This window comes from Giraffa tippelskirchi, chromosome 8 (assembly GCF_054371585.1).
Source record: "Giraffa tippelskirchi isolate mGirTip1 chromosome 8, T2T-mGirTip1v1.2.pri, whole genome shotgun sequence".
Classification (NCBI taxonomy): domain Eukaryota; kingdom Metazoa; phylum Chordata; class Mammalia; order Artiodactyla; family Giraffidae; genus Giraffa; species Giraffa tippelskirchi.
In genome coordinates, this window is record NC_137282.1 from 79388018 (window position 1) to 79413983 (window position 25966).

At 37.6% G+C, this 25966-nt stretch overlaps 2 long non-coding RNA genes across 2 annotated transcripts in view; both read right to left on the reverse strand.

Annotated features, from left to right (window-relative positions):
• Positions 1-25966, reverse strand: part of LOC145518030 (uncharacterized) — a 357466-nt gene that overhangs the window by 180161 nt on the left and 151339 nt on the right. The window contains exon 3 of the long non-coding RNA XR_014062529.1: positions 7080-7206. This is a non-coding gene — a long non-coding RNA (uncharacterized LOC145518030). The remainder of the gene's footprint in view (positions 1-7079; positions 7207-25966) is intronic.
• On the reverse strand, positions 514-7060 carry LOC145518032 (uncharacterized). Its single transcript, XR_014062531.1, has 3 exons — positions 6941-7060; positions 4930-6386; positions 514-1464 (listed from the first exon to the last, which is right to left on the reverse strand). It is a non-coding gene; the product is annotated as an uncharacterized LOC145518032 (long non-coding RNA).

Below are 25966 nucleotides of genomic sequence, written 5' to 3' on the forward strand. Positions count from 1 at the left end.
TGGGTTGGGAAGATCCCCTGGAGAAGGGAAAGGCTACCCACTCTAGTATTCTGGCCTAGAGAATTCCATGGACTGTATAGTCCATGGGGTCACAAAGAGTCGGACACGACTGAGTGACTTTCACTTTCACTTTCAAGAGCTGGATATAAAAATATTTGGTTCACAATTTCTTCCTAGTGTTTCTTTGTTGGTTTTGTTTGGTTTGGAGATTTTGTTTTTGCTTTGTTTTGTTTTTTGACACTGTTGCTCCATTGCTTTATTATTTTATAATCGGTTTTGGAGAAGTCAGACTCCAGTCTTTCTTCCTTTTCATTTGATATTTGATAAGAGATCTTGAAAAATATTTTTCCTAGATCTTGACATTTAAGAGCTTACTAGGATATGCCTCAAAACTGGTCATCCAGGTCCATTTTCTCACCTACCTGTTGAGCCCCTTTTAATATGTAAAGTCAGATCTTCATTTGTTCCTGGAACATGGTCTTGAATTATAGCTTTAAATATTACTTCCGTCCAATTTTTTCTTTTTCTGCTTTAGGGACTCTAAATACGTTTTTGTTTTGTTTTTTTTTATTCCTTGCTATTTCAATTTCAACCACTTTCTCTCTACTCCTATTTACTGCTTTGTGTGATTTATTAGTTTTTCTGTTTTCCTGCTTCAGTGTGGCATAAAATTTTCATTTGAGTCTATTTTCCCTTGAGTACCATGTAATTTAGTCTTCACATCTGTTATAATTTTCTTTTTTTTTCTTTCCCAGGTTTGATCAATTTGTTATCTTTTACTATTTGTTGTCCATTTTTTTTCTTTAATGTTTCCATATCTGCAAATGCTTATTTAGGTTCTAAATGTTACTTGAGCTTTTTTTTTTTTTTTACTACATTTTTCTTCTGTTTCATGATGTCCTCTAGGGACAAATTTTAAACTACTGAGATATTTTGATTCTCATTTTGTTATTTTATACTAGAGTTATATAGATTTATTCACTTTTATCGTTTTAATTTTGTGGATCTCTAGTAGCTTACAAAATTTTTAGTTCAATGGTGCCCTCTTCTGTCAATGTGTCAGAGTCCAGGTTGTTTAATGGATTTTGGTGGGGGTGGTGTTGGGAAGTAGGGTGGTGTGTTCCAGTTTGGGGTTACTTTTTTGATTGTAAGACGTTAACACTTCCTTCTTGATTCCTTTATGCTTTACTACCCAATCTTCAAAGGTGCTCTAGGCTACCAGCATACTTTTCCAATAATTTCACCTAGGGTGAACTCTCCTATTGGGCAGTTGCTTTAAATGTATCTTTGACTGATCGTTCTCTTTTATTCTCTTACCAGCAGTTTTTCCTATATTGATCAACATGAAGACTTACAGGAAGAGCATGAGAGAAAGCTCTGAGGAATTTATATATATATTTGGATGTTGTTCTTTGTCCTCTATTTATGCTTGAAGTGTGGTTCTGTATAGTTTTGTTTGTCCTTCTGTTGTTCTGTATTTTATTTGAAAGAATATGGATTTTCCTTTTCCATTTTTCATAGAGATCAAAGTCTTATTTATGCTATTCTAAAATTATTTTTAGCTAAATTTTTAAATAAGTAATGTATTCATATGGTTCAAAATACAAAAAGTGCAAAAGGAGTCAGGTCTCCTACATACTCTTTTCTCCCAACTATTCTCTTCGCACTACTATTTAGTCTTTTACATATTCTTCCAGAAATCTGAATGTAGCAAATATAATATGTATATAAAGGTATTTCTCTATCCCTTGTTTTAAAATGGTAGCCCATTATATATACTGTTTCACAGATGGATTTTTTTTCACTTAGCAATATATCTTATAAACCTTTCCATTTCAGTGCATTGTTTATTATTTTTACATAGTATTTCAGTCTATGTGTGTGTTAATAAACTTATTCAGTTCCTATTGATGAAAACTGAATACATATTGCCAAACTAACCTCCATAGAAACATTCCCACCATGTATATAAAAAAAGGCCATTTTCCTCACAGCCTCACTAATACAGTGTATTATCTAACATATTTAACACTGATTTTTAACAATTTTACAGGTGAAAATGACATTACCATGTAGTTTTATCTTATGAGTGAGTTGAGCATTTTTATATGTTCAGGAACAATCTGCATTTCCTTCCCTGTAAGCTATATTTTCATAAAATTTACCCTGATCTATTTCCAAATAATTATTTGAGCATTAGGTTAGGATAGCTGGAATCAAGATTACCAGGAAAAATATCAATAACCTCACATATGCAGATGACACCACCCTTACAGCAGAAAGCAAAAAAGAACTAAAGAGCCTCTTGATGAAAATGAAAGAGGAGAGTGAAAAAGATCATGGCATCTGGTCCCATCACTTCATCACAAGTAAATGGGGAAACAGTGACAGACTTTATTTTTTGGGGCTTCAAAATCACTGCAGATGATGACTGCAGCCATGAAATTAAAAGATACTTGCTCCTTGGAAGGAAAGTTATGACAAACTTAGATAGCATATTAAAAAACAGAAACATTACTTTGCCAACAAAGGTCCATCTAGTCAAAGCTATGGTTTTTCCAGTAGTCATGTATGGATGTGAGAGTTGGACTATAAAGAAAGCTGAGCACCGAAGAATTGATGTTTTATAACTGTGGTATTGGAGAAGACTCTTGAGAGTCCCTTGGACTGCAAGGAGATCCAATTAGTCCATCCTAAAGGAGATCAGTCTTGAATATTCATTGGAAGGACTCATGCTGAAGCTGAAACTCCAATACTTTGGCCACCTGATGTGAAGAACTGACTCATTTGAAAAGACCCTGATGCTGGGAAAGATTTAAGGGGGGAGAAGAAGGGGACGACAAAGGATGAGATGGTTGGATGGCATCACTGACTCAATGGACATGAGTTTGAGTAAACTCCGGGAGTTGGTGATGGACAGGGAGGCCTGGCGTGCTGTGGTCCATGGGGTCACAAAGAGTCAGACATGACTGAGCAACTGAAGTGAACTGAACTGAACAATGCTGGTCCTTGATTATAATTATTATAGGAATAAAATGGTTAGATGAGACTAGACATCTGACTTAGAGGAAGGAAATTCACAGGCTGAGTTCAAGTAGATTTCTTCACCTCAAAATTTGAGACTTTCATAACAAAGTACATAGACTGGGTGACTTAAACAACAGAAATTTATTTTCTCATTGTTCTAGAGACTGGAAATGTGAGATCAGGGTGCCAGAATGGTCAGTTTCTGGTGAAGATTCTCTTCCTAACTTGCAGATGACTGCCTTCTCATTGTCATTTAACATAGTGAAGAGAGAAAGCAAGATCTCTGGTATCTCTTCTTAAAAGGGCACTAGTCTCATCGTGAGCACCCTAACCTTATGATCTTGTCTAATCCTCATGACATCCCAAAGGTCCCAGCCGCAAATACTATCATGTTTGGGAGTTAAGACTTCGATATATGAATTCTTGGGAGACTCAAACATTCAGTCCATAATATCTTCTTACTGGGATGCTCCATGACTCCATGGTGATTCCATGGTGTGTATTTTCCCTTACTGCATCAAGTAAATAAGTAATAAGTAAGTAATAAAACCAACTTGTTTAGCTAAACGTATGTTCCTGGTGGTCTTTGGCTGGAGAGTATTTGCATTAGAAAACGCTGCTTTTTGCAAGAATTAGTGCCACTTTGTTTCAGTAAGTTTGGAACATTAGGCAAGTGGAAAGATTTCAGCAAAAAGTAGATATTCCTTGGAAGAAAATTAAACCATGTTCAGAAAATTGCTTAAATGGCAATTTTTAAGACAACTTTTAAGAAAATTGTTTAAATGACAATAATTAAGACCAATGCCCCAATATTTGCATTCTATCTTCTTTTCTCCTTTTGCATCACACATCCTACAAGTGAAATGGGATTTTGGAAGATGAAGTTGTTGTTTAATTAATAAAACCAACTACTTAACGTAATCACAACTTGCACCAATAGATCTCAATCTGTCAGCTGCCTAGTTCACATCAACATAAGTACATCTGCTAATATTTATCTAGAATATTTAGGTTAATACATTCTCTGTGCTCCTACATTTAGTGATTATTATATCCTTTAAAAATATCAGCAGTTCTTCAAATGATATGAAATGCATAAATGAAATTATGAAAACCGTAATTCTCAAACCTATAAAAACATAATTTAAAGATTTTCTTAAAATTTTTCTTTTCTATCGTGGGTTTATTACAAAGTACTAGCAAAGTAACCTCAAGGAGTCTGAATAAACACAGTAATGCCACAAACATTCCTTTTAGTCAAAGATGCCAGAGTTTCAGAAGTATGCCCTCTCCCCCTGGGCATGTAGAGTACTCATTCTTGGTATGCAGACAAATGTCTGTAAAAACTGACATCCCCCATAAGATGCAGTCAAAATTGCATATTGACTTTTATGCCCAGAAGGTCTAATGACAAGCTAAATCCAAGATTCAACAAATTTACTTTGTTCTGTGTTAACGGATGAATGTGACCTATTTACGTATGGAATAGACCACCTCTATGGTTCAACTTTAGAGGAACTAGAGACCCTGGAGCTCCATATATCTTTCCTCCTTATTCAATAACGCCTTAAATTACATATAAGACTCATGTTTTTTTTTTCAGTTTAAAGCTTAAAGCCTGATAGCTAAATGCAAACACTGGGATATTATGTTTCAAATCCCATCTAGCAGAACATCATGAGGAAGTGCTTATAAATAATGTAGGAGAGGGGTACCTTAGTCAAGGTTACTCAGACTTAATATGCATAAGAATTATGTGATCCCATTAAAATGTACATTTGATTCAGTGTGGGATTCTCCTTTTCTAACAAGCTCACAGATGATGCCATGCCATGTTGCTGGTTTGGGCATTTATTTTTCTTTCTTTGATAGTAAAGTCATAAGTCTGTTGTTTTGTTGTACAAATCAAAATACCCCTTTGGGATTTCCCTCTTCCTTTCCCCTTCTCATCTACTCCATCCTTTGATTAAGCTCATTTATGTAGTGTAAAGCACAACTTGGGAACTGAACTATTGTACTTCCTAGAATATATCAGATGTCAAAACCAAAATTAAACCAAACCAATATGGTTTGCATCACTTGCGTGCTCAGTCATGTCTGACTCTTTGCAGCCCTATGGACTGTAGCCCTCCAGGCTCCTCTCTCCGTTGAATTTTCCAGGCAAGAATACTGGAGCAGGTTGCCATTTCATACTCCAGGGGATCTTCTCAACCCAGGTTATCGAACTCATGTCTCTTGCATCTCTTACATTGGCAGGCAGATTTTTTACCAATGCATCACTTGGGAAGCCCCAAGTCAAGTGCTTCTCATTAATTTCCTCTGATCATCACTAAAATCGGATGCAATTTGTCTGACATTTGAAAATGGGACACATGCTTACCAGGAAAAAAAGTAATTTTACAAATGTAATGTAACACAAAGATGAGTAAATAGTTTTCAACCTAACTCTGTCATTATTCACATATACTACTTCCTATAAGAATTACTATTCTTTTTCATAATGAATAAAAATTTTAAAAAGTTATGATCATCTGTCAAATACATTAAAAAATCTTTTCCCAATACCTGCCATTCTTTGCAGGCTGGAACAATTAATATTTGCACTTATTCTTCAATCTAACTCGAGTTCTGAAATCAATAATGAGGCCTACCAATGAAGAAGACAACAAATTGTCCACAGCTGCATGGAATTCAAAACCTAAATATATGAAACTAACATATTGAATTGAAAAGATTAAAATTCAATTATTGTTAATCAATCCTTTTTCTCTTTGAGTTACCAAATGAACTGAGGTATCCTAGGCCCAATTCCCAAGTATTTTTAACTAAATTTTAAAAGTTAAAATTTAATGAAGACTTTATTAAAATGACATTTTCGTCTGCTATTCTCCAATTCTAAGGATAAGGGTAGGGGAAGGGTATCTTCTAAACCATTGTATCACAAGAAAAAGAAATGTTTCTTTTCCATTTCAAATAATACTCTTCTTGTTATTTGACAACTAGCTGTAAAAGCATTAAGGTGCCTATGTTTTTCTTTTCATTTATATTAATATTTTCTCAAGGAAATTCAATTTTATATGACTTGTTTTTCTAACTAAAATAAAGGCATGAGTGATTCACAGAACAAATGTTTCTGTTGCAAATTCAGTGTTTCCTACCACTACTTGAGGCCTAATGGAAAAAACAAAGAAATATGTCCATTCACTGCTTATGATCAGCCTTATGGTGCTCACCAGGCCTCTCTATCTAAAACCACTACCACGACTAAAACGAAATATCATTGAATATGTAAAACCCAGGTTTAGCTGGGCTTCCCTGGTAGATCAGCTGGTAAAGAATCCACCTGCAATGTGGGAGACCTAGGTTCGATCCCTGGGTTGGGAAGATCCCCTGGAAGAAGGTATGGCAACTTACTCCAGTATTCTTGCCTGGAGAATCCCCAAGGACAGAGAGCCTGATGGGCTACAGTCCATGGGGTTGCAAAGAGTCAAACACAACTGAGTGACTAAGCACATACACACACACACACACAAACACACACAGAGGTTTAGCTAGGCACCCCAGCTTTTCTTTTTATATATTTCTTGATTCTTCCTTATCAGTGGTAACAATCTCTGTTTTCCTTCCAGCTTCCATACTTCCTCATCTGTGAGAAGTTTACTAAAAAGACATTATCAGGGAACAAGATCGCAGAGAAGTAGGTGGACATGGTATACATCTCTCTCCACGGATACATCAGGAATACACCTTCAGACACAGAAGTGCATGCAGAATGCCGGTTGAGAGCGGAAAGGAGTACCTGATAAGCAGAAAAGAATATATAGACCCACGCAAAACCCGGTAGGACGAAGGAACTAGGGCGGAAAATGGGAGTGTTAGTAGGACTGGACTTACCCTTGGCCGGTGGGGGAACTGAAGCAGGGGTCCGATCTCCACATTAGCGCAATTGTCTGAGTCAGAGGAGAAACATTTAAGGCTGAGAGGGAAACAGCTGATCTGTGGCAGCCTAAATGGAATGAGAATCAGACAGTCCTTGCCGCAGCCATACTTACCCCAGATGGCGCAGTGGCTGGGAACTGGAGTTTAGGGGTTGTGGAGCAATCCCAGGGCGAGGGCTGCCGTTGACTGTGGAGAGACAGATCGAGGGGATGTGACGGAGGAGACTGTGGTGAGAAATGCCTGTGGAGGAAAGCCGGGCAGACATGGAAGCAAGGCAATACTGCTGAGTCACGCGTAGGGGGTGGAGCCATCATCATAGCCTCTCTCCCCCCACAGGCCAGCATTGGCAGCTGAACAATAGAAAGGCTGGCTCATCAAATGCCCAAGGCACTGAACTACAGAGTAGGACCCCAGCCAGGGGGGCCCCTCTATGTGCCTGATGTGCTGAACAACAGAGAAGGACCCCAAGCAAGGAAGCCTTCTAAGTGCCTGAATGGGCGGAGCTACAGATAAAGACTGGCCAAAGAGGCCTCTGAGCGCCAGCTACAAGAGGCTCAAAAAAAGACTCTGATAGGGCCATAACTTCTTTGGCAGAGGCAGTCCATGTCCCTGCACACTTGTGCTGCTAGGGTCCCCGCAAGCCAAGCAGCTGCGCTACCTTCACGCTCAACTCTCACTGGGGCAGAGCTGCCACAGGCAAAAAAAGTCTTGCGTCTGTGTGCACAGGGTCGCTTCGGTTGTGTCTGACTCTTTGCGACCCTGTGGACTGTGGCCTGCCAGGCTTCTCTGTCAAGAAGGGGTGTTCTGCAGGCAAGAATACTGGAGCGTATTGGCCATGCTGGTTGCCATACCCTTCTAGAGCACTATATTTCCTGCTGTCCTAGTCACCAGCTCCTGCGAGTACCTGGTGCTGCCAGAACACCTGCGACTCAAGCGGTTGCACCACCTCTACACCTGGCCCTCATAGGGCAAACCCAAGTCCTCCAGGGCAGCCTCAGGAGCAAACCCCAGTGGATGACCCATATCCACAAGAGGAAATAAAGCCACACTAGAAACCCAGGGGCAGTGTGACTAAGGAAGAAGATTCAAAGACTTCCCGTCAGCTGTACAAGCTGCAGATTAAATCCACGCAATCAACTAGGCAGACTCCATGTCTGTGGAATATATAAAAAGTCATTGAGAGCTCCCACAAAAGAAAACACACTAGTTCTGATAGCTGTGGACTTTGAAGGCAAGAACACAGAGGAGTAGGAGCAGATTAGAATCTCAGCTGCCCCCACAGCAGGTACAAAGTGTTAGAGGGCATCCTAGGGAGGTTAAGTGGACTGTGACTCCCAGCAAGGGAAAGGACTCTGACAGCAGTGACTCAAGAAAAACATTTATTATTCTTATGTTTTGACTTGTTCTGTAGATTCTTTTGGATTTTTGTTTTCTTTTTTTCCCTTCCCCCACCCAGTTGTAGTTGTTGATTTTATTGGCACTATGAAACCTAACTAAGCTTTTGGCCTTCTTTTTACCTTTCTTTTTTTTTCTGTCACATTTTTTATTATTGTTATAAACCTCTGACTCTATGTTGGGCTTTTGCAGTTCTGGGAGGTTTTTTTTTTTTTTTTAATTTTAATATTTAATTTTTTAAACCTATTATTATTTTTTCTACATTTATTCCTTGTTTGCTTTTCCTACTGTTCTTTGCCCCTTGCAGTTAATCTTTAATGTATATAAATCTTCTTTATCTTCCTCTATTTAACTTTGCATATCTGTTTTCTTTTCTTTCTTTCCTTTCCTCTCAACATATTTGTTAGTTTTATTTTCATTGCTTTATACCCCAATTGGCACCTTGTTTTAGTTTTGTTTTCCAGTTTGTGCTTTAGTTAGTTTTGTTCTGGTAGACATAATTTTTGGTTCCCTTTGTTTGCCAGGTCAATCTATTGTACTTTATTTTTGTTGAACTGTTTTGATTTTGCTTATGGGTGTATATTCAGTCACAATTTTTATTGTTGTATAAACCTCTGCCTCTACATTGGGCCTTTGCAGTTACGTGGAGTTTTCCTTTTTTCCTTTTCTCTTTCTTCTTCTGTTTTTTTTTTTCTATTTTTTATAATTTTATTATTTTACTTTCTTAAACCTATTATATTTTCTTCTACATTTATTCCTGTTTGCCTTTCCTATTGTTCTTTTCCCCTTGCAGTTAATCTTTAATGTATATAAATCTTCTTCATCTACCTCTATTTAACCTTGCATAGCTATTCTTTCTTTCTTTCCTTCCCTTTCAACATATTTGTTGGTTTTATTTTCATTGCTTTATTCCCCAATTGGCACTTTGCTTTAGTTTTGTTTTCCAGATTGTACTTTAGTTAGTTTCATTCTGGTAGATATAATTTTGGGTTTCCTTTGTTCACTGGGTCAATCTATTGTACTTTATTTTTGTTGGACTGTTTTGATTTTGCTCATGGGTGTATATGTATATGTGTATATTCAGTCACACTTTTTAATGTTGTTATAAACCTCTGCATCTACATTTGGCTTTTGCAGTTCTGTGGAGCTTTCCTTCCCACCCACCCCCCCTTTTTTAATCTTTTCCCTTTTTTATAATTTTAACTTTTAATGTTTTTAAACTTATTATTTTTTTTCTACATTTATTCCTTTGTTTGCCTGTCCTGCTGCTCTTTCCCCCTTGGAGTTAATCTTTAATATATATAAATCTTCTTCATCTACCTCTATTTAACTTTGCATATCTATTCTTTCTTTCCTTCCCTCTCAACGTAGTTGTTAGTTTTGTTTTCACTGCTTTCTTCCTGACTTGGCACCTTGCTTTTAGGTTTGTTTTCCAGTTTTTGCTTTAGTTAGTTTTGTTCTTAACTGGTAAATATAATTTTTGATTTCCTTTGTTCACTGGGTCAATCTATTGTACTTTATTTTTGTTGGATTGTTTTGACTTTGCTCATGGGTGTATATGTATATATGTATATTCCATTATTTTATTATTTGCCTGATTTTGTAACTGCCATTTGTCTGGGGTTCACCTTTGATTTCTCGTTTTTGGATATTTGTTTTAACCTCACTTAAATGCCATAACAAACCACTTGTGGAATCTTCGTTTCTGACCAGAGATCAAGCCCTGAGCCTTTGGAGTGGGATCACTGACTCCAAGACCCTAAACTACCAGAGAACTAACCCTAGGGGGTATCAAATAGTGAGAACTCACACAAAGGAAACCACTGGAATGCAAGACCTGGCATCACCCAACCACTCTGTGCAGGACGCCTCATCTAAACAACAAACAAAACAAAAATACAAACCCAATCATCAGCAGACAGGATTACCACCTCACTCGGCCTTGCCCATCAAAGGAAAAACAAACAAACAATCAAAAACTCAGCACAAATCTCACCCTGTAAGAAGCTTACACAAACCACAACCTTATAGGGTAGAAACCAAAAGGAAGAAAGGATTCAACCTTGAAGCATGAGAAAAGGAGACCTCAAACACAATAAGTTAAAAAAAAATAATAAGAAAGCAGAGAAATACTACACAAATGAAGGAACAAACTAGAAACAGAGAAGTCCAAATAAATGAAGAGGAAATAGGAAACTACCTGAAAAAGAATTCAGAATAATGATAGTAAAGATGATCAAAAACCTTGAAAGCAAAATGGAGAAAATGAAAGAAGCAATTAACAAAGACCTAGAAGAATTAAAGAATAAACAAGCAGAGACAAACAACACAATTACTGAAATTAAAAATACTCTAGAAGGAATCAACAGCAGAATATCTGAAACAGAAGAACGAGTCAGTGAGCTGGAAGGTAAAATGGTAGAAACAACCTCTGGAGATCAGAATAAAGTAAAAAGAATGAAAAGAACTGAGGATAGTCCCAGAGATATCTGGGACAATATCAAACACACCAACATTCGAATTATAGGAGTCCCAGAAGAAGAGAAAAAGAAAGGGTATGAGAAAATTTTTGAAGAGATTATAGCTGAAAATTTCCCCAACATGGAAAAGGAAATAGTGAACCAAGTCCAAGAGGCACAAAGAGTCCTGCACAGGATCAACCCAAGGAGAAACACGCCAAGACACATACTAATCAAACTAACAAAGACTAAGCACAAAGAAAGAATATTAAAAGCAGCAAGGGAGAAGCAACAAGTAACATACAAGGGAAACCCCATATGCTTACCAGCTGATCTTGCAGCAGAAACTCTGCAGGCCAGAAGGGAATGGCAGGATATATTTAAAGTACTGAAAGGGAAAAATCTACAACCAAGATTACTGTACTCAGCAAGGATCTCATTCAAAACTGATGGAGAAATAAAAAGCATTTCAGACAAGTAAAAGTTAAGGGAATTCAGTACCACCAAACCAGCTTTACAACAAATTTTAAAGGGACTTATATAGTCAAGAAATACAAGAGAAGAAAAAAGATCTATGAAATCAACCCCAAACAGTTAAGAAAATGGCAATAGGAACATATATATCAATAATTACTTTAAATGTAAATGGATTAAATGCTCTAACCAAAAGACACAGACTGGCTGAATGAATACAAAAACAAGACCCATATATATGCTGTCTATAAGAAACCCATTCTCCTTGGGTTGATCTTGTGCAGGACTCTTTGTGCCTCTTGGACTTGGTTCACTATTTCCTTTTCCATGTTGAGAGGATGGAAAAATATATTCCAGGAAAATGGGAAGCAAAAGAAAGCTGGAGTAGCAATCCTCATATCAGAAAAAATAGACCTTAAAATAAAGATTACAAGAGATGAGGAAGGACATTACATAATGATCAAGGGATCAATCCAAGAGGAAGACATAGCAATTGTAAATATCTATGCACCCAACATAGGAGCACCTCAATACATAAGACAAACACTAACAGACATAAAAGGAGAAACTTTTATTGTGACAGTAACACAATAATAGTAGGAGACTTTAACACCTCACTCACACCAATGGACAGATCATCAAAACAGAAAATTAATAAGGAAACACAAGTCTTAAATGATACATTAGATGAGATGGATCTCATTGATACCTTCAGGACATTCCATCCAAATGCAGAAGAATACACCTTCTTCTGAAGTGCACATGGAACATTCTCCAGGATAGACCACATCTTAGGTCACAAATCAAACCTCAGTAAATTTAAGAAAATTGAAATCATATCAAGCATCTTCTGTGACCACAATGCTATGAGACTAGATATCAATTACAAGAAAAAACTGTAAGAAACATAAACACATGGAGATTAAACAACACGTTTCTAAATAACCAACAGTTTACTGAAGAAATCAAAAGGGAAATAAAAAAAAATTTAGAAACAAATGACAATGAAAACACAACAACGCAAAACCTATGGGATGCAGCAAAAGCAGTCCTAAGAGGGAAGTTTCTAGCAATACAATCCTACCTCAAGAAACAAGAAAAACAGAATAAACAGCCTAACGTTACACTTAGAACAACTGGGAAAAAAAAAAAAAGAACAAAAACCCCCCAAAATTAGTAGAAGGAAAGAAATCATAAAGATCCAAGTAGAAATAAATGAAAAAGAAATGAAGTAAAAATAGTAAAGATTAATAAACCTAAAATCTGGTTCTTTGAGAAGATAAACAAAATTGACAAACTTTAGCCAGACTCATCAAGAAAAAGAAAGAAGAATCTAATCAAAAAAATTAGAAATGAAAAAGAAGAGGTTACAACAGACAATGCAGAAATACAAAGGATTATAAGAGACTACTATGAACAACTATGTGGCAATAAAATGGATAACCTGGAAGAAATGGACAGACTCTTAGAAAAGTTCACTCTTCCAAGACTCAACCAGGAAGAAATAGAAATTATGAACAACCCAGTTACAAGCACTGAAATTGAACCTGTGATCAAAACTCTCCAAAAAAACAAAAGTCCAGGACCAAATGGCTTCACAGGAGAATTCTATCAAACATTTAGAGATGAGCTAACGCCTATCCTTCTAAAACTCTTTCAAAAATTTGCAGAGGAAGGAACTCTCCCAAACTCATTCTATGAGGCCACCATCACCCTGATACCAAAACCAGACAAAGACAACACAAAAAATGAAAACCAAAGACCAATATCACTGATGAACACAGATGCAAAAATCCTCAACAAAATTTTAGCAAACAGAATTCAGCAACATATGATAAAGCTCATACAACATGATCAAGTTGGGTTTATTCCAGGGATGCAAGGATTCTTCATTATATGCAAATCAATCAATGTGATACACCATATTAACAAATTGAAATATAAAAACCATATGATAATCTCAATAGATGCAGAAAAATCCTTTGACAAAATTCAGCACCCATTTATGATTAAAACTCTTCAAATAATGGGCACAGAAGTAATCTACCTCAACATAGTAAAGGCCATATATGATAAGTCTACAGCAAACATTATTCTCAATGGTGGAAAACTGAAAGCATTTCCCCTAAGATCAGGAACAAGACAAGGGTGTCCACTCTCCCCACTATTAGACAACATAGTTCTGGATGTCCTAGCTACAGCAATCAGAGAAGAAAAAGAAAGAAAATGAATCCAGATCAGAAAAGAAGTAAAGCTCTCACTGTTTGCAGATGACATGATACTGTACATAGAAAACCCTAAAGATAGTATCAGAAAATTACTAGAGCTAATCAGTGAATTTAGCAAAGTTGCATGATACAAAATCAATACACAGAAATAAGTCACATTTCTATATACTAAAAATGAAAAATCAAAAAGAAAAATTAAGGAATCAATCCCATTCACCATTACAACAAAAAGAATTAAATATCTAGGGATAAACTTACCTAAGGAGGAAAAAGAACCATATATAGAAAATTATAAGACACTGCTGAAAAAATCAAAGATGACATAAACAGATGGAGAGATATTCCATGCTCCTGGGTAGGAAGAATCAATATTGTGAAAATGACTATACTACCAAATGTAATCTACAGATTAAATGCAATCCCTATCAAATTACCAATGGCATTTTCCACAGAACTATAACAAAAAATTTCACAATTCAAATGGAAACACAAAAGACCCCAAATAGCCCAAGCAGTCTTGAGAAAGAAAAATGGAGCTGGAGGAATCAACCTTCCTGACTTCAGATTATACTAAAAAGCTACAGTCATCAAGACAGTATGGTACTGGCACAAAAACAGACATATAGACTAATGGAACAAGATAGAAAGCCCAGAAATAAACCCATGCGCCTATGGGTACATTATTTTTGACAAAGGAGCAAGAATATACAATGGGGCAAAGACAGCCTCTTCAATAAATGGTGCTGGAAAACTGGACAGCTACATGTAAAAGAATGAAATTAGAACACTTCCTAACAGCATAAACAAAGATAAACACAAAATGGATTAAAGACCTAAATGTAACACCAGAAACTATAAAACTCTTAGAGGAAAACATAGGCAGAACACTCGATGACATAAATCAAAGCAAGATCCTCTATGACCCACCTCCTCGAGTAATGGAAATAAAAACAAAAGTAAACAAGTGGGACCAGATTAAACTTTAAAGCTTTTGTACAGCAAAGGAAACTATAAGCAAGGTGAAAAGACAACCCTCAGAATTGGATAAAATAATAGCAAATGAAACAACTGACAAAGGATTAATTTCCAAAATATACAAGCAGCTCATACAACTCAATACCAGAAAAACAAACAACCCAATCAAAAAGTGGGAAAAAGACCTAAACAGACATTTCTCCAAAGACACACAGATGGCTAACAAACACATGAAAAGATGCTCAACATTGCTCATTAGCAATGTTGAAATGGAAATCAAAACCACAATGAGATATCACCTCACACTGGTCAGAATGGCCATCATCAAAAAGTCTACAAACAATTAATGCTGGAGAGGGTGTGGAGAAAAGGGAATGCTCTTGCACTGTTGGTGGGAATGTAAATTGACACAGCCGCTATGGAAAACAATATGGAGATTCCTTAAAAAACTAGGAAAAAACCCACCATATGACCCAGCAATTCCACTCCTAGGTGTATACCCTGAGGAAACCAGGGTTGAAAAAGACACATGTATCCCGTTGTTCATTGCAGCACTCTTTACAATAGCTAGAACATGGAAGCAACCTAGATACCCACTGCCAGATGAATGGATAAAGAAGCTGTGGTACATATACACAATAGAATATTACTCAGCCATAAAAAGGAATGCATTTGAGTCAGTTCTGATGAGGTGAATGAGCCTAGAACCTATTATACAGAGTGAAGTGAGTAAGAAAGAGAAAGATAAATATCACATTCTAATGCACATATATGGAATCTAGAAAAATGGTTCTGAAGAATTTATTTACAGGGCAGCAATAGAGAAACAGACATAGAGAATAGACTTATGGGTAAAGGGGAGGAGACGGTGAGATGTATTGAAAGAGTAGCATGGAAACTTACATTACCATATGTAAAATAGATAGCCAATGGGAATTTGCTGTATGGCTCAGGAAACTCAAACAGGGGCTCTGTATCAACCTAGAAGGGTGGGATGGGGAGGAAGATGGGAAGGAGGTTCAAAAGGGAGGGGATATATGTATACCTATGGCTGTTTCATGTTCCAGATTCTCCACATCCTCACCGACACTTGCTATTACCTGTCTTCTTGATTACAGCCGACCTAGTGGATGTGAAGTGGTATCTCATTGTGATTTTGATACGCAGTCTTCAAACGGTTAATGACATTGAGCAACTTTCCATGTGCTTACTGGCCATTTTATGTATTCTTTGGAGTGATATCTCTTCAGATACCCCTTTGTCCACTTTTAACCGGGTCATCTGTCATTTTATTGTTGAGTGGCAAGCATGTTTTACTTATTCTGGATATAAGTTCCTTGTCAGATATATGATATGCAAATATTTTTTCCCATTCTGGTTTATCTTTTCACGTTACTGATGGGTTCTTTGAAGCACAAAAGTCTTAAATTTTGGTGAAGTGCAATTTGTCTCTTTTTCTTTTGTCATTCATGATTTTGATCATATCTAAGAAGGTTTTAACTAACTCCATGCCATGGAGATTCATCCCCATGTTTTCTTCAAATAGTTATATATTTTTATCTCTTACATTTAGGTCCATGAGCCACTAACTTCTTTTTGTGATGTAAGAAAGTGATCCAAGTTAGTTCTTTTGCTTGTATATATACAGTTGTCTATTTGTTGAAAAGACTACTCTTTCCCTACTGAATTGTCTTGGTACATTTGTTGAAAGTCAAGTGAGTTACATCTATATTCTAAGAAAGTGCTTTAAATGATACATTGCTGAGAGGAAAACACATTACAAAATAATGTGCATAGTGTGGTCTTCTTTTAACAAAAACCCAATGTAACTTTATATGTGTGTGTATATTTGTATTTCTATGTATGCCTGGTTATGCCATATTTGTATAGAGATGCATTTTGCATTCCTGCTTCCTGGCTGTTGTTCCATTCTCTTCAGATGTCCTAAAGTCCCGTGATGCACTGATAATAGTCAGTGTAGCTCCTGTTTGTATAATTGATACTTACTTCTTCCTAGCACTAGCAGTGTTTAAATTGCCCTTTGAGATTTCAAAGGGCTTCCACCATGTCTAAAACTCTGCTGAATTTACAATCTGGCCTCTCATACATTTCCTTTGCGTACTCTCTTGCTTCTAGCCAATGAAAACTTTCATTTTCACCAGTTACAAGATATTTTTCTTTAGTACTCTTGCTGTACATCTAGCCAAATCACTTGTATGCTTTTTACCAGGCACTGTGGGTCTAAACTTTTCACCTTAACATAAATTAATGGCAGAAAAAAAGATCATGTTAAGATAAATAACCAGGTTGAAAAATTTAAAAAGGAAAAGAATTGGCTCAGTGGCCATGATATAAGCCATAAAAAGCATGAGATGGAACACTGATATTTACATGCCTAAAGCTACTTTGCCAACAAAGGTCCTTCTAGTCAAAGTTATGGTTTTTCCAGTAGTCATGTATGGATGTGAGAGTTGGATGATAAAGAAAGCTGAGCGCCAAAGAATTGATGCTTTTAAACTGTGGTGTTGGGGAAGACACTTGAGAATCCCTTGGACTGCAAAGAGATCCAACCTGTAAATCCTAAAGGAAATCAGTCCTGAATATTCATTGGAAGGACTGATGCTGAAACTCCAATACTTTGGCCACCTAATGTGAAGAATGGACTCGTTGGAAAAGACCCTGATGCTGGGAAAGATTGAAGCCAGGAGGACATGCCAGGAGGGCATGACAGAGGATGAGGTGGTTGGATGGCATCACTGACTCGATGGACATGAGTTTGAGCAAACTTTGGGAGTTGGTGATGGACAGGGAAGCCTGGCATGCTGCAGTCCATGGGGTCGCAGAGTTGGACATGACTGAGCGACTGAACTGAACTGAAAGCTAGAGAACAATATGGAACGGTTACTCTGACAGCTTTACTCCTTTATCATGCTCTCTGGATTACACTGGATGATCAACCACAACAAAAATCTATTTATTGTACTGTTTGTGGGTACTGCAATGAATCCATTTATCTAGGTGCTAAACTCTGGGAAATGACCAACTTAATCAACCATTCAAAGTGGAACATGTTAGTCTGAAAATTGCAAAATTTTTAATGATTAACTAATTCATATTAGCCCTTTGATAAACTATTGAACTCTTTGCAAATGGCCCTTATAATACCCACATAACTAAGTAACCATTTTTTGGTAAGTTATACACATAATACCCCAGCCATGTGTACATAAACTAAGATTATACATGTTGGTTAGTTCTCCCTACCACCAAAACATACTTTTTCTACATTAAATATTTCCCATTAGAAATAAACCAACTTATAACCTACTGCTGATCCAGTAATATCTATCCTCCACCACTGAATATTTCACAGAATTTGGTTATACTTACAAAATAATATTCTGCTACCATTCAGTCATGTTTTCTCAAAATAACATTGTGAAGTGGTTGTGATTTTACAAGGGAAAAAAAGATGTCTAAGTAAATGTTTCCATTGTCTCTCTCTCTCTCATACACACACATGAACACACACAATTTTGCGTTAGAACCTAGCATCTAGGATACAAATTATTCATCATAAAAATCACCATGTGTCTATTTTATAACATATTAAGTTAAAAGAACAAAAACCAAAATCTATAACAAAGATAGTTTAGCCTGCTTAACATTCACTAAATATTGTTTACCTGTCATTGACAAGTCTGCTAAGCAGATGTCAACAAAACTGCTTGCTCTGATTCAACTCAAAATTTTGCTGAACGTGTATTAGGTGACAGGAAACACAAACTCAAAGATATGCTCTCTACTGTCAAGTTTAGTTGCGAGATAGACATGTACACACTGAGAATGGGTTAGAGGGGTGAACAGGATGATACGGAACCAAAAGGTAGGAGGTGATTTATTCCATTTAGGTAGGGGTTAGGTGTAGAGGGAGGGCAGGGAGTCGTGAAGGATTAATAGAATAGGTAACATTTAAGCTAGATCTTGCCTTTCTAGATGAATGTGATTTCACCAGGAAAAAAATGAAGGAAAGGACACTTCAAACAAAGAGCACAATAAGGAAAAAATAGAGTTAATATATAACTATTTATAATAAACATAAAATTAGATAGTATATTCATAGAATCCTAAGTAGAGAGCCAGGATGTATTTATGAAAAAGTTATGCTGGGAAAGATGGTAGAGCTCTTCTGGGAAGTGTTCAATTCATCATTAGAAAAAAACCCATGTGTTCCTATGTGATGAATTTCTGCCCTGTGCTTATGCACCACTGGAACTGGCAAAGGGCAGAAATGAGGCAGGGAGCAAAACGAGAACAGGAGGCAACCTCTGGATACACTGAGTGCTCTGAGTGATGGGATCAAGACAACTCAGTGAGTGACCCTGGGAGGTGGCCTGTAGAATCAGTGGAGGGAGGAGAAAATAAATAAATTAGAGAAAGCAAAAGGGAACTCAGAGGTTCCTGGATGATATCACAAGCAGACCTTTGGCTACTTGCCCTCCTAAAAATAGAAGCATCACCAGAGACATTTGGCACGATGCCAATGACCCTGAGCTCAGAGTTCAGGGAAGAATTCTTCAGTTGGAAATGCTTGAAATCAAGGGTGAATGACTGTTTTAATGACAGGCAACATGATTCAGTGTTCAAGAGTTTAGGCTCAGGCCACCACTTTCTGCTGGACTTAGAATAAGCAACTTAATCTCTGTTTACCTTTGGTTTTCATTTCTAAAATGGGGAAATAAGAGTGTCTACCTCACAGAACTGTTACATAGATTAGAATGTTAATATGTGTAAAGAACTAAGAACAACCAGGATCCAGGCAGAGAAATCAAACCCTAGGAACCTATTTTCCAAGTATGTTGGATGTGCTGAAAGATTACACAGGGGACAATGAAACAATTCAGACATTAACAAGCAGATAAAGTCTCTCTACCCTATAGGTCTGGAAAGCAAAGGGAGGAGGTAGTTTTAACAGTACCTAAGAGCTAGAGCTTTCTGGAAGAATCTGGAACCATAAGAAAGACATAGTGACTTCTGGATATCCTACTGGAAACATACATAAATATGAGGATATAGCCTGGCTCCAGACCTCCAACCTTCTGCCAGTGTCTATTTTCTGAAATGTGCTAGAAGTCAGTTGGTAACAGAGTCTAGAAAATATAGTTTTCTGGGAAAGGAGGAGGGCAGGAAATAGATCTGATGCCAAGTAGTCAAGTGACTGGAAGGTCCCTCAATAAATGTTAGCAGCTATTATTATATTTTATGTTTGATCTGGGATACAGCAGTCACTTTGCTTCCCTCTACCCAGGAAATGATGATTCTGGGCTGATTCTAAATTCTTCTGTGAGAAGCTTCTAGTCATAGCTATAAATAAATTCTGAAATTTGGAATAAAAGTCAATGCCAGAGGAATTAGGCAGTAGCTGACATCATGAGACTGGCCATTGAGTACATGGAGAAGGTAAAGAAAACTTGAAGATGAAGCATTAGGAAACACTGACATTTAAACGAAAGAGGAAGATACAAATCAGAAATGGAGCATAATTTGTAAAAACACTGAATCACTGTGATATACAACTGAAACTAATAAATATTATAAATCAACTATGCTTCAATTTTTAAAAACCACCCAATTGAAAAAGAAGTAAAATTGCCTTCATTTGCAGATGACATAGTATATACTTAAAGATTCCATAAAAAATCCTACTAGAACTAATAAACAAATCCAGTAAATTTGCAGGATTCAAAAGCAGTATACAAAAAAGCAGTTGTGTTTCTATGAACTATCAGAAAAAGAAATTAAGAAAACAACCCCATTTACAATAGCATCAAAAAGAATAAATATCCAAGAATAAATTTCAACAAGGAGGTGAAAGATCTGTACACTGAAAATTATAAGATATTGTTGAAAGAAACTGAAGAAGGCAGAAATAAATGGAGATATTCCATGTACATGGATTAGAAAAAGTGAGTTCTAGAGATCTAAGGTACAACCTGGTGATTATAGTTAGTAATACTGTATTATATACTTGAAGTTGCTAACAGAGTAGGTCTTAAATGTTCTCACCACAAAAAAAGAAGTGGTACTTATGTGATGTGACGTAGGTGTTAGCCAATGCTGTGGTGGTAACCATTTTGCAACATATGAGTGTATCAAATCAACACACTGTATACTTTAAACATACAGAAAGTCATATGTCCATTATATCTCAAGAAATCTGGAAAAAAAATACACAGAGGCTCCTTTTCTGTCACCCCTTTCTTGAACTCCTATTACATTAATAGTTGAACCTGAACAGTTTTACTGTCTCCGATATTTTCAGATATACTAATTCTTTTGTGCCCAGATTTCAGCCTTGATTACTAGGACTAGATCTTATGTTTATTTTACAGTCATCACCTTCCCAATGTACCCAACATACATTTAGCAGTCATTGAATAGTTTAGGGGTGAGAACTTCTAAAGAAGGAAATGACAGTTCCTCTTGGTAACTAAATAATAGACCTAGAAGCCCCTGAGGATATCCAATTACTCTCCCCTTTTCCTCCAACTCTGAAATTAAAGAAATCTCTGCTTTCTTCTGCCTAACTCTTTGGGCTTACTTAGATCCTGCTATTCCCCTGTGGAGGTAATTAGACTAAGGAATAGGGTTAGATGCGATGAAGCAGAACTAAGCAAGACTGAACAGCTATATGCTTTACCTCCATCCTTATTTGTTCAACTATAGCCAGCCCCACTTCCAACCTGATTACATCTACTACTATGATTATCAGTCACTGCTTTTATACTTCAACTGTCATGAAAGCCGTATGTATAGAAATCCAGTCTTACATTCCAAGTTCTCTATTCAGAAAAGACATGGGATATGGATGATGGACTAGATTTCAAATTCTATTTTTGTCACTTACTAGCTGAGTGACTGTACATTCATTTCCTAGGGATGCCATAATAAAATATCATAAACTTGGGACTTCCCTGGTGATCCAGGGGTTAAGAATCTGCCTTGCAATGCAGGGGACATGGGTTCAATCCCTGGTCATAGAACCAAGATCCCACATGCCACAGAGCTACTGAGCCCATGCAGCACAACTAGAGAGTCTGTGCTTCACAATGAAAGATACCACATGATGCGACCAAGATCCTATGTGCTGCCAAATAATTGTTGTTGTTGTTCAGTCACTCAGTTGTATCCAACTCTTTGCGACCCCATGGACTGCAGCATGCCAGGCTCCCTAGTCCTTCACCATCTCCCTGAGCTTGCTCAAACTCATGTCCATTGGGTCAGTGATGCCATCCAACCATCTCATCCTCTGTAGCCCACTTCTTCTGCCCTCAATCTTTATAAATAAAGAAATATTTTTGTAAAATACCATAAACGTGGAGGTTTAAAACAACAGTAATTCATTATCTCACAGTTCTGGAGGCCAGAAGTCTAAAATCAGAATGCCAGAAGGCCCATGCCCCCTCTGAAGTCCGTAGGGGAATCATTCATTGCCTCTTCCTAGCTTCCAGTGGTCTAACTAGTCTGAAAGCAAACACCTTCCCTCCAGATGGAAAGTCAATCAGTGGGTAGCTCCATTGTGTACAGCCCCTTGTTTCACCCTCATTCTCTAACTCACTGAAGCAAAAGGCTAAAGCGAGGACGCCTTTCCTTCAGACAGTCAAGTTTCTCACTCAGCTCACTTCCCGTCTCTACGTTAGAACAAGGGCAGGGGTTACTGGAGGCGAGGGTTTGCTGTTCACGTGAAGCAGTAGCACCTTCCAGGTTTTATAAATCTGAAACAAACTTCTTGTGTTTTCTGTAATTAGGATGTAAGCCAGCCCATGTCAGGCTGACTCATTCAGCGACCCAGGCACCGTGACTTCTCCAGAAATGTGGTGCCAAGTCTGGCATAAATAGAACAAAGGAAAGATTTTCCTGAGAGAAAACCTTGAAAGCCAAGAAACGATAACCTTTTCTCACACTGAGGGGTGGGGGTGGGGGAGTAGTAAAACAGCAAACAAACCCATGTCCTTCCTTGGGCTTTCCTGTCTTCAAACGGATTCGGGGCCCATGTGAATTCCTTCCCAGGCATGGCCTGACAATGTTAAAACTGCCTAGCAGGCTCCCCATACCATCAGACACTTACCAGGTTGTTAGTTTATGTCCCTAGAAGACAAATACCTAACCTAGTACCTCTTTCCTCCCATATTCATGCACAGGGAATCTTGTAAAGGGTTTACAGAACTTGGCCATTTGCGTATCCTCTAGGGTTACTCCTCCACAGACAAGAGATGGCCTTGGAGAGAGAAGCATCTTTCTAGGAAGTAGGACACACAGGACAGAGTCACTGTCCCTTATGTTGTAAGTGGATGTCACACTTTCCTCCTTTCTCCTCTGAAGCCTTTCCAAATTAACCTTAAATGTTATTGTCACTGAACTATTGGCATCCCTTAGCTAAAATTCTCTGGAACTCGGCATTCAGTTGGGTATATCTTTCTTTTTCTCCTTTGCCTTTTGCCTCTCTTCTTTTCTCAGCTCTCCTTAGGCAACCACTTTGCCTTCTTGAATTTCTTTTTCTTGTGGATGGTTTTGGTCACTGCCTCCTGTACAAGGTTATAAACCTCTGTTCATAGTTCTTCAGGCACTCTGTCTACCAGATCTAATCCCTTGAATCTATTTGTCATCTCCAATGTATAATCATAAAGGATTTGATTTAGGTCATACCTGAATGGTTTTCCCTACTTTCTTCAATTTAAGCCTGAATTTTTCAAAAAGGAGCTCATGATCTGAGCCACAGTCAGCTCAGAGTTGGGCCATAAAGAAGGCTGAGTGCCATAGAAGTGATGCTTTCAAATGATGGTGCTGGAGAAGACTCTCGAGAGTCCTTTGGACTGCAAGGAGATAAAACCAGTCAATCCTAAAAGAAATCAACCCTGAATATGCATTGGAAGGACTAAGGCTGAAGTTGAATCTCCAATACTTTAGCAACCTGATGCAAAGAGCTGACTTATTGGAAAAGACCCTGATGCTGGAAAAGACTGAGGGCAGGAGGAGAAGGGGACAACAGAAGATAAGATGGTTGGATGGCATTATTGACCCAATGGACATGAGTTTGAACAAACCCCAGGAGATAGTGAAAGACAAACAAGCCTGGCGTGCTGTAGTCCACGGAAGAGTCCATGCAAAGAGTCGGACATGACCAAGCAACTGAACAACAGCTAATATTAATAAGTGACATTGTCACACAGTCAACTCTGTTAGTTCATACTTCATTCTCTACTCTGCTTCCTCTGTGAGCACTTTGCTTTCCTGTTGCAGCTGTTAGTCCCCTCAGCCTTGCAGCATAGCTCAGGGTGTGAAAGCCTATATCTCTCATTATATTATAAATCCCTTAATATAAGGGATTCTGTGTACCACTCATCACCTCCCCCCCAAGGCCTTGCATCTTGCTCAAAAATTCTTGTTGAATAAAAAATATAGAGATGCTTTCATAGGACTTTTTCATTTAATATGTCCATAAATTCTTGACCGACACTGCTCTTTCTTTGGAAACACCTATTTCTAGCATGCCATGCTTTTCTTCCTTCTATCAACACACCCATAAACACACACATTCACACTTTGTAGTTCAAGCAAAACTATCAACCAGTTAAATATTTCATGAGTTACACCCAATAAGACCCTAGCCCTGTTGCTCCTTGGTATGTATTATCTTTCTGATATAAACACACATATACATTTAAAGAATGAAGAAAGCAAAAACAACAATAACAACAAAAATCAAAGCTCAAATAGCCAAAAAGACAAAATCTGCTATCTTACTCCTAGAATTCCAGGAAATAGAAATGCTAATGCTACCTTCATATAAGAATAAATGCAGGGACTTCCCTGGCGGTCCAGTGGTTAGGTATCTGTTGCTACCTTTACCCTTAGAAATACCCTAGGACCCTTTTGCTTCTTTAGGAGCATTTGAGTATAGAACAAGCCCTTCCTCCAGAGAGGCATTCAAACCCCAACAAGGAATGAGAGGCTCTACAATTAACTGAAGAAGAGAGAGAATGATTAGCCAGTCAGACCCTAGCAGGGAGAGAGGATTCACCCCTCCATTACCCTGACATCTGCTTGAATAAAGTAAAGCTGAGCCGTGTAGATACATGGTGAAACGGCATTCTAGGAAGAAGAAAGAACAAATGCAGAGTCCCTCAGACTAAGCAAGAGTCCCTTACTTAGCATATCTGAGCAAGAGAAATGGAGTCAGCATGGTTGGAGAAGAGTGGGAAAGGGAAAGAGATAAAGGGGAACCAAATGGCATAGGGCCTTGCACAGTGAATAACCCTTTAGAAATGAAATGTTGAAACAATTTTAATGCACTATGAAGTTCTTTTAAAGCATTTTTATTTACTTAAAAACTTTTTTCATAAGACAATTTTATTCCCCTGTATATACTCTATATATGTATATTGATACATCACTTCACTGTTTATGAAGCAGTAACCTATCATTTCACCAAATTCTCATGGCATTCCTTTGAGTCTTTGGTTTCAAACTAGTTATTTTTCCCTTCACTATTCTACTGCTTCCTATAACTATAAAAGGTCACTTTGGATAGCAAATAGGCAGTTGAAAATACCACCTGAGATTCTGTAGTTTAATATAGGTATATGAAGTCTGGACATCAGGAGTACTGGGTTCTGAGGCTGCTCTGCAAACCTTGAGCTGTCCCTTCACCTTCTGTGCCTCACTTTGTTGTTGCTCAGTTGACAAGTCGTGTCTGACTTTTCTCAACTCCATGACTGCAGCACGTGAGGCTTCTCTGTCCCTCACCATCTCCCAGAGTTTGCCAAAGTTCATGTCCATTGAATGAACATGTGCCTCAGTTTATGCATCTATAAATCAGGGAGGCTTGACCAGATCACAAGTTTCCAAATCTGGCTAAGCACCAAAACTATCTGAAGGCCTTAATAAATGTAATCCTCTTGATCCCCTCTCCCAGAATATCTCCCAGGGGATGAAGATCAAAAATCTGTATTTTAAAAGCTCTCCAGGTGATTCTGATGAGGAGTCAGGTCTGGAAATCTCTAAATGTGATGATGTCTCAAGTCCCTGCTTGCTCTAAAACTATGAATAAACCATGTTTTTCTTTTGTGTCCATTGCTTTTTGTGCAAATCAGTCTTTAGACACAGACACTGGGTTCCTCTCTGTGGCCTGGAGAAAACAGACTTGGATGGTAAGATTAGCAAGACCTCAGAATTAATGGCTTTGACTATATTCTGGGCCAACAGGACCACATGAGAGCATAGTTTTCTTTTCTTTATTTTCCAACAGTAGACTTAAGTGAACGAACTCACATATTTTCCAGAAGAGTCTAACTGTTCTCATCAATGTAAGGGTTTATTACTATTATTTTCATTTGTTAACATTTCCAGTTAGACGCTAAAAGCCATCTAAAATACTGAAGAAACAATGTCTTGTGTTTTATTTAATAA